This window comes from Microtus pennsylvanicus, chromosome 19, assembly GCF_037038515.1.
Source record: "Microtus pennsylvanicus isolate mMicPen1 chromosome 19, mMicPen1.hap1, whole genome shotgun sequence".
Classification (NCBI taxonomy): domain Eukaryota; kingdom Metazoa; phylum Chordata; class Mammalia; order Rodentia; family Cricetidae; genus Microtus; species Microtus pennsylvanicus.
Genome location: NC_134597.1, coordinates 1,008,272 through 1,023,897, shown reverse-complemented (window position 1 = coordinate 1,023,897; position 15,626 = coordinate 1,008,272). Strand labels below are relative to the sequence as shown.

At 43.8% G+C, this 15,626-nt stretch overlaps 1 protein-coding gene across 1 annotated transcript in view; it reads left to right on the top strand.

The window, feature by feature from the left end:
* Cdk6 (cyclin dependent kinase 6) overlaps positions 1–15,626 on the top strand; it is a 188,450-nt gene that overhangs the window by 132,668 nt on the left and 40,156 nt on the right. The window lies entirely within an intron of this gene.

Sequence of the window (15,626 nt, the reverse complement as noted above, 5' to 3'; positions counted from 1 at the left end):
ACGTTGGAGATGTTTTCAGCCCTGGTGAGATAGCTACGTGATGTCCGGGGCCACCCCGCATGTGAGAGTAGTAGTTCACCTGATTTTTAGGTCACAGAAAATAGGCAAACAGTACAGTAAAGTTCTCTCAGAGAGCTAACCCTGATCTATCCCTTTCTATTTTTGTTCTCCTCACTGGAGGTGAGTGAGGAAGTTGAAGTGTATTCCCACTGAGCATGTTCAGAATGTAGCTCTGCGTAGCTTCTTTTCTGAGGAAAGACGTGGTCAGCCATTGTGGCTTGCTCTTTCTTATAGCCAGAGGAAGTGTGTGCGGTGAGCTTTGTGAAGCTTCTAGACCCCAGCAGAATTCACTGTCATTCACGGGACGAGCGGATTGTGGCAAAGACACACTCAGGCTGGCCTGCTGCGTGTTGAGGACATAGCCAGAGTTTCTCCATAGTGTTTCCTTTTTTACTAATCCTTTATGTAAGAAGAAACTATGAATGTATGGCAGCTAAGAAGTAGCAAAGATGTGGATTGAAAGGAAGCCTAGTAAATTCTAATCTAGTAATGTTTAAAACAGAGGGGCAGGAAAAATAAAAATTAGCCATCAACGAAACTGCAGTGACAACCAACCAGGCTAATACGTGGGGCTTGGTACGGTTGAGGAAGAAGAGCTTGTGTATACTGCATGCGCGTGAAGACCAGACGTCTACCTCGGTGTCGTCCACAGTTTTTTGAGGCAGCCGTCTCATTGGGCTAGCTGGTTAAGAAGCTAGGTTCTTAATCCCATCCTACATCTACGGAGTTGGGATTCTGGGGCTAGGTTCTACCTCTCTGTGTTTTGGCAAGCCCTGCACTTGATCCTAATAAGAACCAGGCTAAGAACCACGAGATCAGATGATGGTGTTGCCAGAAATAGGCAGTACTTGAAAATGTGTGTCTCCGGCACTCCCTTGAGGCTCTGATTCATTACTGAGTTGGGCCAGGAATCCTGTTTTTGAAATGTGCCCAGATGATTCTTTAACCCAACGAGAGTAGAGCGTTTTAGGTTAAAAGCCAGAGATGGGATTAAGACCCAGAAGTAAAGGATGGTGAGAGTTAGGACAGGTGCCCCAGGCTATCTGGGGGATAACTTAATACTAAAGAGTCTATTTTAAAAAATGCCGATTGGAATTATATTTATGACTCTAGAATTTTCCTCAAGCGTAAAAGCAGGGTCCCTGTTTTGGGGGTGGAGAGGTCAGTTGTTTTTCCACAATTAGCCATGACTGATTATTTTAAAAATCTGTTTTTGAAGATGCTAAAAAAAAAAAGATAAAGCTTAAGATATTAGAATTGAGCATTTACTAGTAAGATATTGGCTACATTTTTAAGTCTTGAGTGTTACCCACCTTTGGAACAGTTCAGCCCCAAGTTGAACATATTTCCACCTAAGTCATTAGTGTGAACTGATAATTAGGTTCTCAGCCTAGCTTGAGGGCTCTTGAATAATTCGGAACATACATGAAACAGTATATTGCTAATTCATCAAATACCTTTTTCCTAGGGGAAATTTTCCTTCTGTATTCCAATCCAGCATGACAAGAACAGCAGTCTTCCCACCTCAGAATTAGGACTGAGAAAGGAGGCTCAAGAAAAAGCTTACTGGTACTAGTGCCAATCTTCTACACTTTACTGGGAGAGTAAGATACTGGGTAGAGACCCATTGGCTCCTCCGAGTATGGGCATGGGAAGTTCCCTTTCTCCTAACGGCACACATTAAGGTTGAGGGAGAAATAAGTGATTGAAGGAGGAAACAGTAGCAGAAACAGGGTCGGGTCCTAAAGATAAGCAGAGCAGATCTAGACCAAACAGCTAACCTTCCTAGGATCCCTTGCTTGGTTGGCCCTGCTGGTTGGCGTTGCGCATGGATGTAGGCTTTGATCTTTGTTTCTGCTCAGTTCACATTGCTATCCGTGTAATTTTACCCAGATGTCTGGGCATGGCCCAGTACTCTAGCATCAGCAGGATCCTGCTGGACTCCTGATGCTGTGTACATCCTGTTGAGAACTCAAGCCCAGGATCCCGAAAGCATACTCATTGATTACTGTAGGGTCATCTAAGTTAGGGAATATTGATACCTGTCCATTTTGTGTTCCTACTTGTTGCAGAGGCAGTAATTTCTACATCATATTATCTTTATTACCTCCATTGTTTTTTGCAATATCCTTATGGGCATTTTACTCCCATTTACTTAGCTTTTTTACTACCCTAAACCAGCTTACTTTTTTATTTAGCCTCACTGTAAACAAGAATATATAAAGCTATAGCTTTGGTAAATTGGTCATTTGTCTGATAGACATTAGAATTTATATAAATACCAAGATCATTAGAAAGCAGTCCATGTCTACCCTCTCTAAAATGACCTCACATGTCACCAGCTGAGAGTGCTCAGTTTCAGAACCCTGTAATACAACTCCTCCACGATGAAGAGATGACCGTCATAAGTCCTAGTGAAGGGTGTGTAATGATGGCGCATCGATAAGCAGAGCTGGCTTAGGAAGGATGGGGTGTTGTGGGAAGAATTCTCAGTGAAAGTTTGAAAGTCACATCCTAGTTGTTTATATATATATCTTTGAGGAGTAATCGTTCTTGCATAGCAAAACTTGCCATCCTTTATAACCTGGGGAGAAGAAAATAAACCAAGGGAATTAGTTAAACACCCGTGTTCTGACAGGCCCAGGCTCAGGACCTTCACATACATTATCTCACCAGGCCCCGTCCCGAGGCTCAGTACCCAGAGGGTAGAGATGTGGACTCTTTCCAAGTAGAGTGAATAACTTACTCAGGAACACCAGCTATTACATGGCAGAGCCAGGTCAGAATCAAGGCCTGCCTGACACTGTAGCATTGATTTTTCTGCTATGTCATGTTTTTGCTCCTGACATTACTAAACATACAAAGCCTGTATTTTTTTCTAGAGTATTTTATCTATTACTAAAAGAGAACAGCAATGATATTTTTGAGGTGAAAAATCAGATCACACAGTCAATGACCTCAATTTCAGGTCTCCTTAACACTGGAAAGATTGATTGATTATCATTAACATTATCAAGACATGCATGCTTTCTATTCTAAAATTGATACCTAGAAAATACAAGCTCAATAAAGAAGTCTTAGAGCAGCAAGTTAAATGCCATTTGTCACTATCTGAGTAGTTTAATAACTGCCTGCACTGGTCCACAGAAGCATTCTACAGGATGGATTAGAGCTAGATTTTTCTTAATCCTCCTTCTCTGGTTCTTTGTAAGTGACCCATCTTAATGTCACATTGAGTTGTTTTTTACACTGAAACGGGAATGTGATCAGCAGTGGAAATGATGGGAGGGTTAGTGGGAGACAAGGGGAGATGGGGTGCCATTTAACTCTGTGGTGAAATAAGTTAATTATTTCATCTCTCCACTATCTGTTGGTTGCCTTGTGGTCTTGACTAGAACTGTTAGTTTATGGTTTGAAAGTCACCGGGTTTTCCAGGTTAAAGCAAAGTCATAAAAAGAGAGTGCACATTACAAAAGAGTAAAATATGCTACTGATTCTTTGAATATGGAGATTGTGGCGAACAGATAATGATTCTTAGAAATACTCAGTTGTCAGCTGATCCTTAGCTACAAAATGCCAAATTCCATCTAGAAGAATATAACAAATACAGTCACTGTTAGCAGGAAACAAACAAGACTTCATGGTTTTATGGCCCCTCGTCTGGTGGCCTCTCTGGACTTGTCACTGATCTCTGTGAAGTAATTGCCCGGGAGTCTTCTGTGACTCAATGACCAGTGAGAAAAATGTCAAAACCATTACTGAGTGCCTTGCCAGTTCTTCCATTGCTTGCTTTGTTGGTGGGTCCCCATCTCTGACTACATCCTAGTGACATCAAGGAAATGAAGTACTTAACTCACTGCCCTAAATGCCCAAGCCTCAGGAGGTGAGAAAACCTGTCACCTCAGGCTGAGGCGACATGTGTAAACAAGTGTGCAGGGCTGGACTTTCTGACACCCCTCTCCTTGGTCTTCTTTTAAAGAATCACCTGAATGCATTCTCTTGGGTAAGGAAATACCCAAGATGGTACCCAGATGAAGGGGCCCAGTCTTGGCAGAGTGATGGATATATCCAGGAGAGTTCTTCCTGGGGCAAGAAGATACTCTCACATATGCTTATCCTGAGACGCCACTGGATCTGGCCCTGCAGACCGTTTCACGGCTCTCCAGCCTCTTAAACATCTCCTGGCTCTGTCTATGGGCTTGTCCACAGCTGGGACTTTATCTTCTCCTGTCTTCAGCTGTCCTGTTGCCACGCCATCCTCTCTTCCTTCTCATATTCCCGTCTCTGTTCTCAGCAGCCAGGACCTCCATTCTGGCTCTTTCTGCGTTTGTTAATCTTTCCACTCTGAGTCTCAGAATCCTTTTTCTGCAACAAATCTGCTACCCTAGACTTTTCCTCATGGTGCCACCGTGCGATCAGCTTTTTCTGTGCGTGTGTGTATGTTTCCTGTCCCCTCCAAGAATCCACTCCTCTGATAGTGATTGTGCTAGTCTCAACATATTTGTGCTTTTGCTTTCATACTCCCAACTCCCAGTCTTAATTGTATCAACCAGACAATTTTAGCATGGAGCCACACTACAGAGCAAGAAAGAATGCCACTTACGGCTGTGACTTCACATGCTGGCAGACAGAACAATGTAAAAGTCCAGTTGGCTCAAGCCAGTCGCTCAGCTTTTATTTTCTGTTTCCACCAACCAGCAGTAAGCATTCAGAGACTCTTGAGATGAATTTTGGATTTTCGTCATTTCTCAGAGATGTCTCTGAGGGAGCATCCTCTAGAGTAGTGCTTCTCCACCTCCCTAACACTCACCTTTAACGCAGTTCCTCATGCTGGGGTGATTTTTCGTTGCCACTTCATGACTGCAATCTTGGTACTGTTATGAATAGTAGTATGAATATTTTTGGAGATAGAGCTTTACCAAGGGTTCACAACCCATAGCTTGAGACCTACTGGTCTAAACCGTCCATGATGAGAAAGAAATTTCTGCCTACAGACATAAAGAAGGGCAACTCGAGCCCATAAGCTTGTTCAGTGCCTACTAGCTGGCTCCTGATAGGCATGTCCGGTCTCCTCTAGTCCCCTTCCCTTGGCAGACCGTCTGTTGGTACTCATGACCCCGCTGACCCCACACTCGTGGCTGTGCATTCTGTCTCACCTCAGTTTGTTGAGATGATTGCAGCTATCCAAGGACGTGCCTTCTCTCCCTTCCTCCCAGCAGAGTAATCTGCTTTCTGCTTCTCTCTTGCTTCTCTTGCTTCTGTCAAGGCAAATCCCTAGAACTGTGTTCTTGGCGTTTCATTTGTGACCTTCTTCTGGTTTAGTAGAGGCTCCATCTACCAGCTCTCAACTCCCCATCCTGTAAACGATCTTGCTTCTCCCTTGTCCTCCCCTTCATGGACAAACTTCTTTCAAGAATACACATACATAAAGCGACCCCTTCGCCACTGGCTCACCCTTTAGTCCTTTCCAGTAACAGTAATGATAGGTAGGAACCTGCAGGATGGCTCAGTCAATAAAGGCATTTGGCTTGCAAACCTGAATTTGATCCTCAGAAAACCAAATCCGCAAAGTTGTCCCCTGATCTAAGCATGTGAGTCTCTCTCCACACATCCCTATGTACAATAACAATGGATAAACTGATAGTTTGTAAAGTGATGGGTAATGTTTAGGTTGCTTACTGTGAGTCACCCGCTGCACCCAATGGTTCCAACTGCAGTTTCGTGCCAATCTCAGAGTAGCTTCACGGTCTTCCGCTGCCACCTCACTTTAAAGGTGCAGCTTCGAGGCCAGCCAGGTTGAGTCGTGCAGAGCACCACAGCCAGTCTCATCAGTGATGAGAAGAGGTTCTGAACCTAGTCGTATCTGCCGCCAAGTCCCTCTGACACCTCGCTGCATCCAGGGACTTGCTTGGTGTACAGCTTGACACCTGGAGCCTCTGGCTGTCTCCTCTCTCGTTCTGTGCAACCTGCCTGGCTGCCTGATGGTGACGAGCACATTCCTGCCTACCCTGTCTCTGTCCCTTCTTCATCAGCCTCTTTTCATCTGCCATGTTGTAAAGCTACATTTTAAAATGTAGATGAAGATGACCCTCAGGTGGACTCCAGCACCATGGAAACCCTGACAGTTTTCTCTGCCACCCTCCCGAAGGTACCTCTTCCTTAGTGGCCTCTCAGACCTGCCTCTTCTCCCTTTGTTCTGGTGGAGTGCACATCTGCCACAGGGGTCCTCAGAGTCACCTCCGACCCATCTTCATCTTTCTTCGTCCATGTTCTGTCTGTTGCCTACGCTGGGTCTCAGGCCTCACCCCTTCCAACACCAACTCTGTCACCCTGACATGGGTCTTTTTTAACACTCACTGTCTGGGACAGTCACTTGGCCAAACCTGCTTCTCACCAACTTGTGTCTGTGATGAATCCATACTCTTATAAATCACATATTCACAAAACTTAGCCCAACTAATGTAGGATTATTGGGCTTCAAGACGTTTTTTAAAAAGCCCCTACTTTATATGGGCCTTGTCAAGATTTCATTATTCGGCCCTACAATGTGTCTCAAGATTTTCCTACCTAGAGACCTCTGTCTTTGGAGTTGGAGAGATGGTTTGGTGGTTAAAAACTCTTGCTGCTCTTGCTGTAGACTCGGGTTCAGTTCCCAACACCCACATAGTGACACCCAACTGTTCATAATCCCGCCTAGGATATCCCATGTCCTCTTCTGGCACTAGGCATACACATGATATTATTAAAGTTTTTTTAAATATTATAAACCCTGGCCCTTCTGTTCCTAGCACCCACCTGCCTTCCTCCATCTTTTGCAGAAGTACCAAGAGCTGCCTCCTTCGGGAAGAATCCACTGTAGTTTGCCTCTTACCCCACAGTCCTGTCTGCAGCTGTCTTACTGAACCTTTCTCTGCCATGTTCTTCCTGAATACACTGGTCTTCCACCGTAGGTGCAATAGGAAATCGGGGTCACAGAATTCTTTCATGGGCCCAAAATTCCCAGTGTGTGCTCCAGCCCTTCCAGCTTTGTGACTGAGGGTAAGCCATCGGCCTCAAGACCTTAATGTCTTCTAGAGTTTGCTGTGCCTCAGAGTCCTCAGATACTTCCTGCGTACAGTCCCTCGCTTTCCTCGTTTTGACTGTAGCGGGCTTCTGAAATCATAGTGTATGTAATGTCCACAGTTAACACCATCATACTTTGCCTCTGTGGAAACACATCTTGGGCATCAATTCATGTTTATAAGCTGATGTTTATCAACACCAGCAGATCGTCCCCCAGTGTGGTCTCTTTAAACAGTGCTTGCACCTTGGAAGCCTCATTGTCTGCGATCTTGCTCCATACACCACTTTCAAGAACTGTCAAGGGAAGGGTTGAGTTAGTGGATCTAGACAGCAGTTTGCTATGTTTCTTAAAGAACAGCTTGGTTGTAAAATGCCAAGTGACTCTGAAGTATAAAGTAGGAGTTTTTTTTCTTATACTCATATCAACCCCGGGGTAACCCCCTGAACATACTTTCCTATCTTTTCTTTATTATAAATTTAGAAATATGTGGACATATGGCTATTAAAACTGTAGACATACCTTTCTGTAAACAAAGAAATGGTTGCACACTAAGCCAATCAAAAGCTTGCTGTCCATTTAGTTCACGACTTGGCTATAATTTTAAAAAGAAGTTAACAATAATGTCCCTTTGATAAACAAGAAAAGTTTGTTTGCTCCCTTGTTTGCAGCACTATCGTAAACAATGTTGCTGTAAAAAAGAAATGGGGGGCTTATTTTTATAGAACACTTATCCAAGTATTTCTGTATGATGAATTGCAGAAGCAAAATTGCAGGGTCAGATAACAAACATTTAAAACGTCTGCTAAATAAACAAAATTACCCTCGAAAGGCTTAAAGTCTGTTTTGATTGAAATTTCTGAAAATTAGCAAAGATTATCTTAGAGCTGGAGTGTAGCTCAACAGTAGATGACCCGGCCCAGCACATGTGATGTCTGTGAGGCACTTGGTTCAATCCTCAAGTTCCCCGGAAGGATATAGATTGTGAAGAATCAAACAAAATGGGAATGCTGTGGAATCTTTGGTTACCTCATCTACCCAAAACAACTCCAACTGAAAACACGTAAATTTGGTAATTTCTTACGAAGCCGTTATAAAGCCTGGTGATGCATGAGAGAGCTGCGACATTCACTGTGGGCTTCCTTTTTAATCAGTTGGGCAGTGGAAGGGAAGGAATCTTCCTTTCTGCCAATTAAAAGGAAAAATGTAGGTGAATCCCAACAGATTCTCAGAGGGTTCTTCGCGGCCCAGGGCAGTCCTGAGACAATCCCAGAATGTTACAGTGTCTGCTTGGAGGACGGTGTGATGGACTCCGATCACCCTCCCTTTATTAGTAGTCCCAGGTGATGCCCTTACTTTTTAGCCCGCCAGTTTTGATTTGTGGATCTGTACTGTACAGTGACTCTAGCCTCCATCAGCCACTCCTAGATAGGAAAAGGCTCAGACTCAGTCTCAAACCTCAAGGCTGAGGTTGGATAAAAATAATTCATTTGGAGCAAGGAGGCACCCACTCTTAATTATAAAAGACTTGCAGAGAAAGGGAACATTGGGTGCATGGAAGTCAGTTTTACCAGTTTTACCTTTAGTGGGTGGCAAAAATCTCCTCGCCTTCTCTAATAGATGAACAGAGGATGCTTCATAATGATAGAAACCAAAAAATTTCCGACCTGTGCCAAGTGATGTTCGCTGCACCAATGAACCTCTAATCCATGTTGAATCTGGCCTTGGCAGCTCCTTCAAAGCAAGATGTATTGGTTGTTTTATAACATTCACACGAATTTCCTAGACAGGATAATAAAGGGGAGTAAATCATCTAATCTTAGATGAATATTAAGGTCGTTAAGATATGCCCCACAGAGTTTCCTTTACGTGGTGCTAACGTTACAGCAGATGTTGACGTGTGGCAAAAGATAGGTAGTGCTAACAATGGGGCGCTGCATCGGGCAGCTGCTGTGTTCTTTGTCTGGCACTCAGGGTCCTCTGGGTACCAGATCCCTTCTGCCTCCAGTCCGGTCTTCCCCTCAAACGGCAGAGGTGGCATTTAACAACTTCAGTCAGCTGAGAATCATTGGGCATTTTCTTATAAATACTAGCGCTTCCTTTCCTCCCTCCCTTCACCTTTTCTCCTCTTCCTCATCCCTCGCCTTCCTCTTTCTCTCCCACTCTCCCTCTTCCTTTTTCATCAGCTCCTTCCGTTGTTCTCTCCTCTCTCATCTTCTTATTTTGACCATTCAAAATATAGCATATCCAGCATGATCGCATACCCCTGCCTTCTCTAATAGCGCATGATGGTTTCAGGGTGTGTGTCTGTGTGTGTGTCTTGCACCAGTTTCCTTTGGAAATTTAAGCATACAGATCTAATAAGATTAAGAGCTGTTGGGCTGGAGAGATGGCTCAGTGGTTAAGAGCATTACCTGCTCTTCCAAAGGTCCCGAGTTCAATTCCCAGCAACCACATGGTGGCTCACAACCATCTGTAATGGGGTCTGGTGCCCTCTTCTGGCCTTCAGGCATACACACAGACAGAATATTGTATACATAATAAATAAATAAATAAATATTTTTTTAAAAACTAAAAAAAAAACATTAAGAGCTGTTGCCTATTTAAGTGTGCATTCGTGCAACACACACACATACAACAAATGGCGGCCTGAATTTGTTATGTGTGTGGTCCTGTCTCTGCTGAGAGGTCCATGGTACTGTGAACTTAACTCTACCACCTGAAATAAAGAGAAGAGGCCGGGCTTCCAGAGGAAGAGAGGGTTATCTGCAGGTGAAAGCAGATGTAAGAGCATTAGTATTCCAAACATGGAGGATTACTAAAATACAATAACACCTCAGAAAGCAGGAAATGTGAGTTCCAAAAATTTATATCTGCACTGACTACAAAGAGCTTGGACGGATAAATTGCTTCTCTTAGGATGGGGAAAGAGAAAAGTAAAATGTAGAGTGTCATTTGCTAGTCTGCAATTCCACTTCTGAATGTTTTGCAAGAAAAGAGGAACAGCCTGACAGAGCAATGGAAAGACATCACAGGGACACAAGACTGGCTCTGCACCTAGCCTGGCACGCCCGCCACTCCTGAGTTGTGGCTCCCGTCACGTGAAGCTCTGCTTTCATGGTTGCCTGGTTTTTAGGGCACTGGCTCTGGCAGTACTCAGTCAAGCTCTCCAGGGTCTGGTTGACCAAAGCTACATTCTTCTCATTGATGTAGAGGCCCGGCATCTTAGAAAAGGGGAAGAAAAAAGTAAAAGAAAAAAAGTGCAACTTTGGGGAGACTACTAAGCAAGACAAAGCAAACTTTCCAGAGATTCAAAGGAAAGAAAATTCAGAAAAGTGTAATTATTCAGAAAAATAATCAAAAGAAAATTGCTAAAAATTAATAAAGTAGCACAAAACCAGCCAGACAACTTCCTGTACAACAGAAGCTAAAGCCACATGGATCGCACATCCTCTGTTTGTGCAGAGCTGAAAAGAGGTGAAGAAGATGTGGAATTGTGAGGGAGCCAACTGCCGGGACCAAGTGCGGTGGGGTGACGAGTGAGGGAGCCAACTGCCGGGACCAAGTGCGGTGGGGTGACGAGTAGAATCGGTGTGCCGGGAAATAGGGTCACAGCCCCAACAACCAAGGGTTTCAAACGGTGACATAATGGCAGATATGAAGTAGGAACCTGGACGAGCTGATGACCATGAAGTAGCCCTCAAGACTATCAACAAAGAAACCGTTCCCAACCTGAAAAAAAAAAGGCTTGGCCACGCAGAGAATTCCGCGCTGTGCGTGGACGATCACCGACCCTAACCGTGAGTGTGGAAAACACAGTTCAAATCCACTAGAAAATCGGCTTTCAGAAGTTGCAATTTCAGTTCTGGTGGGCTTCAGGGCTGGATTATTGCAGAAGCTGCCACTCATGCCTGTCTTGGCATCTCAGATTCTGTGTGCACTCAGAGCTGAGTAGATGCAGTCATACAAAACTCACATCTGCCCACCAGAAACGCCTGGATAGTGGACTCAGTGTTCTGTCTAAACATCAGTCTCGAGATTCTTCCTCAGGACTGCTTGTGACTTCTATCTATGCTTAACCTGCTGACCAAGACAGAGACGTGGAATGTGGAGTTTAAGGACTACACAGTTCCTTTTATAAGATAAAGAAGGAAATGCTTACAAGGGACACAGCCGATGGAATTCACTTCAGAGACCAACACAGCACGTCCAGGGAAGAAAAATGCTAACAAGGATCAAATAACTTCATTTCAAAGTTTTACAAGAAATGATTTTAAAAGCCCAAGCTGGCCTCTCTCTTTGGTTTCTCTGTAGTTCCCTTTTGTTTAACCAGCAGCCCGTTGAGACTAAAGAAATCTTCATGTGTTTGTGGAGGCAAAAGGAAGATCTGTAGCTGAAGGCAACTGCGTTGTCTTAAATGTAGGAAGGCAGCAGAAAGTTTCACATTCTTGAGGGTTCCACGACTGTGTGTTTGTGGGTTAAATATCAACTGGAGGGCTGGTCAGATGACTCGGCCAATAAAAGCACTTGCTGCCAAGCCTGTTGACCTGAGTTCAAATCCCACGACACACCGTAGGAAGGCGGAAAGTGGTCTTCTGTCCTCCATGTGTATGCCCTCCCAACCCACACACAGAGTAAATAAACGGATGTAAAACTTTCTAGTATTAGTTGGACGTATTTGAGGTAGCTGAGGGGCGTGGCGAGACTTGGAAACGCAATGGCATGGTGTGATGGATGTAAAGTGAGCCTGTCCTGGGACCCGGCACTCACCTCTCCCCCAAAGCTCTGGGGAGAATCAGGACTCCAGCAGACCTCACCTGCCTGTACTAGTCATAGTAATGACACTGTCGGAATGTGGTTGGGTGAGGATATTTTTCAAAACAACGTCTGGATGAGGCTTAAAAGCAGATAATTTCATTACGACTTATTAGTCCTTATTATGAGAATAACCCTGTAATTGGACTTCAGAAATTCCCCCCCCCCCAAAAAAAACCCTCGGGCAGGAGTGTACCATCAGATTTAGGGTCTAATTAAATATGACTAAAGTCGTTTTTAGCCTGCCAGTAACTAAAAAAGCAACGTTCTCTCTGAAGACCTTTTTAAAACACAGAGAAGAAGACTAGGTCCAAATGAAAAGCTAAAGATGAGCTAGGAAGGGAGATGAGTGAGATGAGGATGCATGAAGACAGGATGGATCCTCCGGTCGCAGTCTTCGGAAGGCTGGCAGCCAAGGGCAAACACTGAAACTTACAATTCGGGAATTCAGAATATACAGGCACATGAAGTTCGGCCTTTGGGAGGAATTTTCCTTGTGCTGGTATTATTTCTGGCACCTTCTCATGAATTTCTCCCTTTAAAGATAATCTATGCTAGCACAAAAATCTAATTAATATTCAACACGAGCGAAATTTGCTAACAATATCAATACAGTTTATGAAGTATTGAACCGTAAAAGCGTTTGTGTTCTCGTAATATGAGAATGCTCTTAATATCTTATTAGAGTTATTCAGAGGTTACATTGGAGTTTCCCTCAGACCTTACCCATGGTTAAGGTATTGACATAATTTCATGCTCATTGCTGAAGAGTCCCAGCCAAGGGAAGGTGTGAGAGTATAAACCTTAGAATAGGAAGATGGACCCAGTCTAACCATGAAATAGATAGATAGACTATATACAGAGAGGGGGGGGGGATAGGGAGGAAGAAAGAAAAGGAGGGAGGGAGGGAGGAACTTTCTCAGAGCAGAGGCAGAGGAGAACATTGGAGTGGTTACAGGATAAATTGAGCTGATGCCCAGATGTGTAGGGGACACATCAGGAACTAGAGAGAGGCTGCTAGGCATGAAGAACGAGCCCTGGCTGATAGCCAGCAAGAAATCAGTCAGTTTTGTAACTACATTCATTTGACTTTAGCCAACAACTGGACCAAGATAGGATGTACATTTATTCCTACGACGTGTGGAATGAGCCAGTTCTGCTGCTAACTTGATGTCAGAGCTAAACGAAGAACCAACTGAGCCAAGTGGCTGGGACGCAGGCTTCCACCCACGCAGCACCGTGGGATGGCACAAAGCTGATTACAGCAACAATAGGAAGACAATAAACCAAGGTGGGAAATAATGGCAGCAACGAAAATCCCAGCAGGACACAAAGGAATAAACAGTAAACATTTGAGACCATGCAACACAGAATGGTTTGTCAACTTGATGTTTGGCTGAGAATTGTTTGCATTGTAAGGAACTCCAGATCTGAGGCCAGGAAAACTCCAAGGGAGGCCTATGCTCTGTACCCAGCTGAAAGCATAGATGAAGAAACTGGGCATTTGGGGGAGGTAGGAGTGTGTGTAGGTAGGATGGGCCACATTGACAAAGGAGCCTTACTTAAGAGTGGGGGTAAGTGTTCGGTACTACTTGTTTGTTTAAAGTTGGTATTGTATATAGTGTATACAGTAACGAGTCGGTGAGAGGAAGATTGTTTTATTGATGCTATTCCGTTTGTGTTTTATCTCTGTTGCTTCATGTTTGTTGAGCTCTAAAGACTACTTTCTTACACAAATCTTCATCCCAACATGAAGATACAGTATGAATTATTTCAGCACATATAAACGTGCTAATGTACACTGTAATTCCAAAGGTAACTAAACACAGAAGCTGACGTGGTGATACCAGACTGCCAGGGTTTAAATCTCAGCCCCTTTACTAGCGTTGTAGGCATGGACCAGCTACTTAGCTTTCCTGTATCCACTTCCCCTTTTAGTAAAAATTGATATTGTTCCCTTGTTTATTATGGGAATTCAGTCTAAAAAATACCCTAGCTAGCTAGCTCATAGCTTTGAGAAGAGGACTGTTTATGATTATAGTTGTTGTTCCTTCCTGAAACACGCAAATACTCCAGCAGCTGGAACCCTCTGGCTCCTTAGACTCATGAAGTCTAAATGGGGCATGGTCTAAACATTCTGTATGGAAGAACTAAACCAGGATATCAGCCGCCAGTCACCCTTCCCCCACCCTCAACTGCCCCTCTACCCTTACTTTCCACTTCAAATTAGTGAAACTTTATACCTAATATTGACATTTGGGACAACAGAGAACACTTTAAAAGCTCAGAGAATCATGAGGACACAATACTTTAAAAACCTACATCCTAGCCAAGCAATTTTACCCAGGCAGTGGTGGTGCATGCCTTCGATCCAAGCACCCTGGAGGCAGTCTGGTCTGCAGAGTGAGTTCTAGCATAGCAGGACTGGGCTAAAACAAAACAAAAAGATCCTGTATCCAACGACTTAAAAAAAGAAAAACCAAACAAACAAACCTATATCCCACCACCAAACTTGAAAACCTGAAAGAAATGGATTGATTTCTAGATACATATGGTGTACTGAAATAGATTAAGATAAAATAGATAATAATTTAGACTGATTACATTCAATGAGATGAAGCAATAATTAAAATTCTTCCAATGGAAACAGTGCCCAGAGAGCCAGATGGGTTCAGTACAGAATTCTCGCAAACCTTCAGAGAACCAACATGATTCTTCCTCAAACTATTTCACAGAATATAAAAGAAGAAAATTTTCCAAATTCTTTTTTACCCTAACCCCAAACCAGACCAAAAACAAGGAAAGAATCCATAGGCCAAGATTTCCAGTAAACATATATTAAATATTTTCAATAGAATACTTGTAAACTGGATTCAGGAACACACTAAAACCAGTTTCATCACTTTTAATTTTACATTCTCATAAAGTAAATTTAATAAATGATGTAAAAATTAAATAAGCATTCATTCAGTGTTGGCCTTAGCATTATTTCTCTAATGTTCACACTTACATAGTCGGTCAACTTGCCTCGTAAGGACATGAAACTAAACTGGGATCTTCTCAATGAGTGTGATTTTCAGCTCCTTGGAAAAACTGAGCGGATGCTTATGCCAGGCACTGAGGGAGTTAGTCGAGAAAGAGAAATCTAAGGACTTAGACTCCATGAACAAGTGCAGCAAAACCAACAGGCCAGAGCAGGGGTGTGTGAGTGCTGCCCTCTGCGACTGAGACTTTTCAACTAATAAGAATTTCCAGAGTTGCACTAGAATAATAGAGACTTTGGAGTTGTTCCACTGACTGATTAGCAAGGACTCCCTGAGGCATGCCACAGAAATAGTGTGTTCTTAAGAAAGCGAGGCCCCGGCTGCAGTGTGATTGGGACGCCGGTGCTCACAGGCACATTCATCGTAGGACTGTCAGGGTTGCGGCCCTGTGACAGTCACACTTAGGGGCACACACAGCTTCAGTGAGCGAAGCCGGAAACTGGAAGCCTAGTACGGAGTCTCCCTTAGGTAAATAAGCTGAAGAAAAGACTTGGGAGGTCATCCAATGTGCTCATAAATTCCAGCTATTCCCAAAGACGAAAGGGAAGCGAGAGGCATGAGGAACAATAGGAAGGAGTGTTCCCCAGCAACACCCTCCCACGGGCCTCTTGACTTTGTGGGTGGAGCAGCAGGGCTGCCCAGATGGT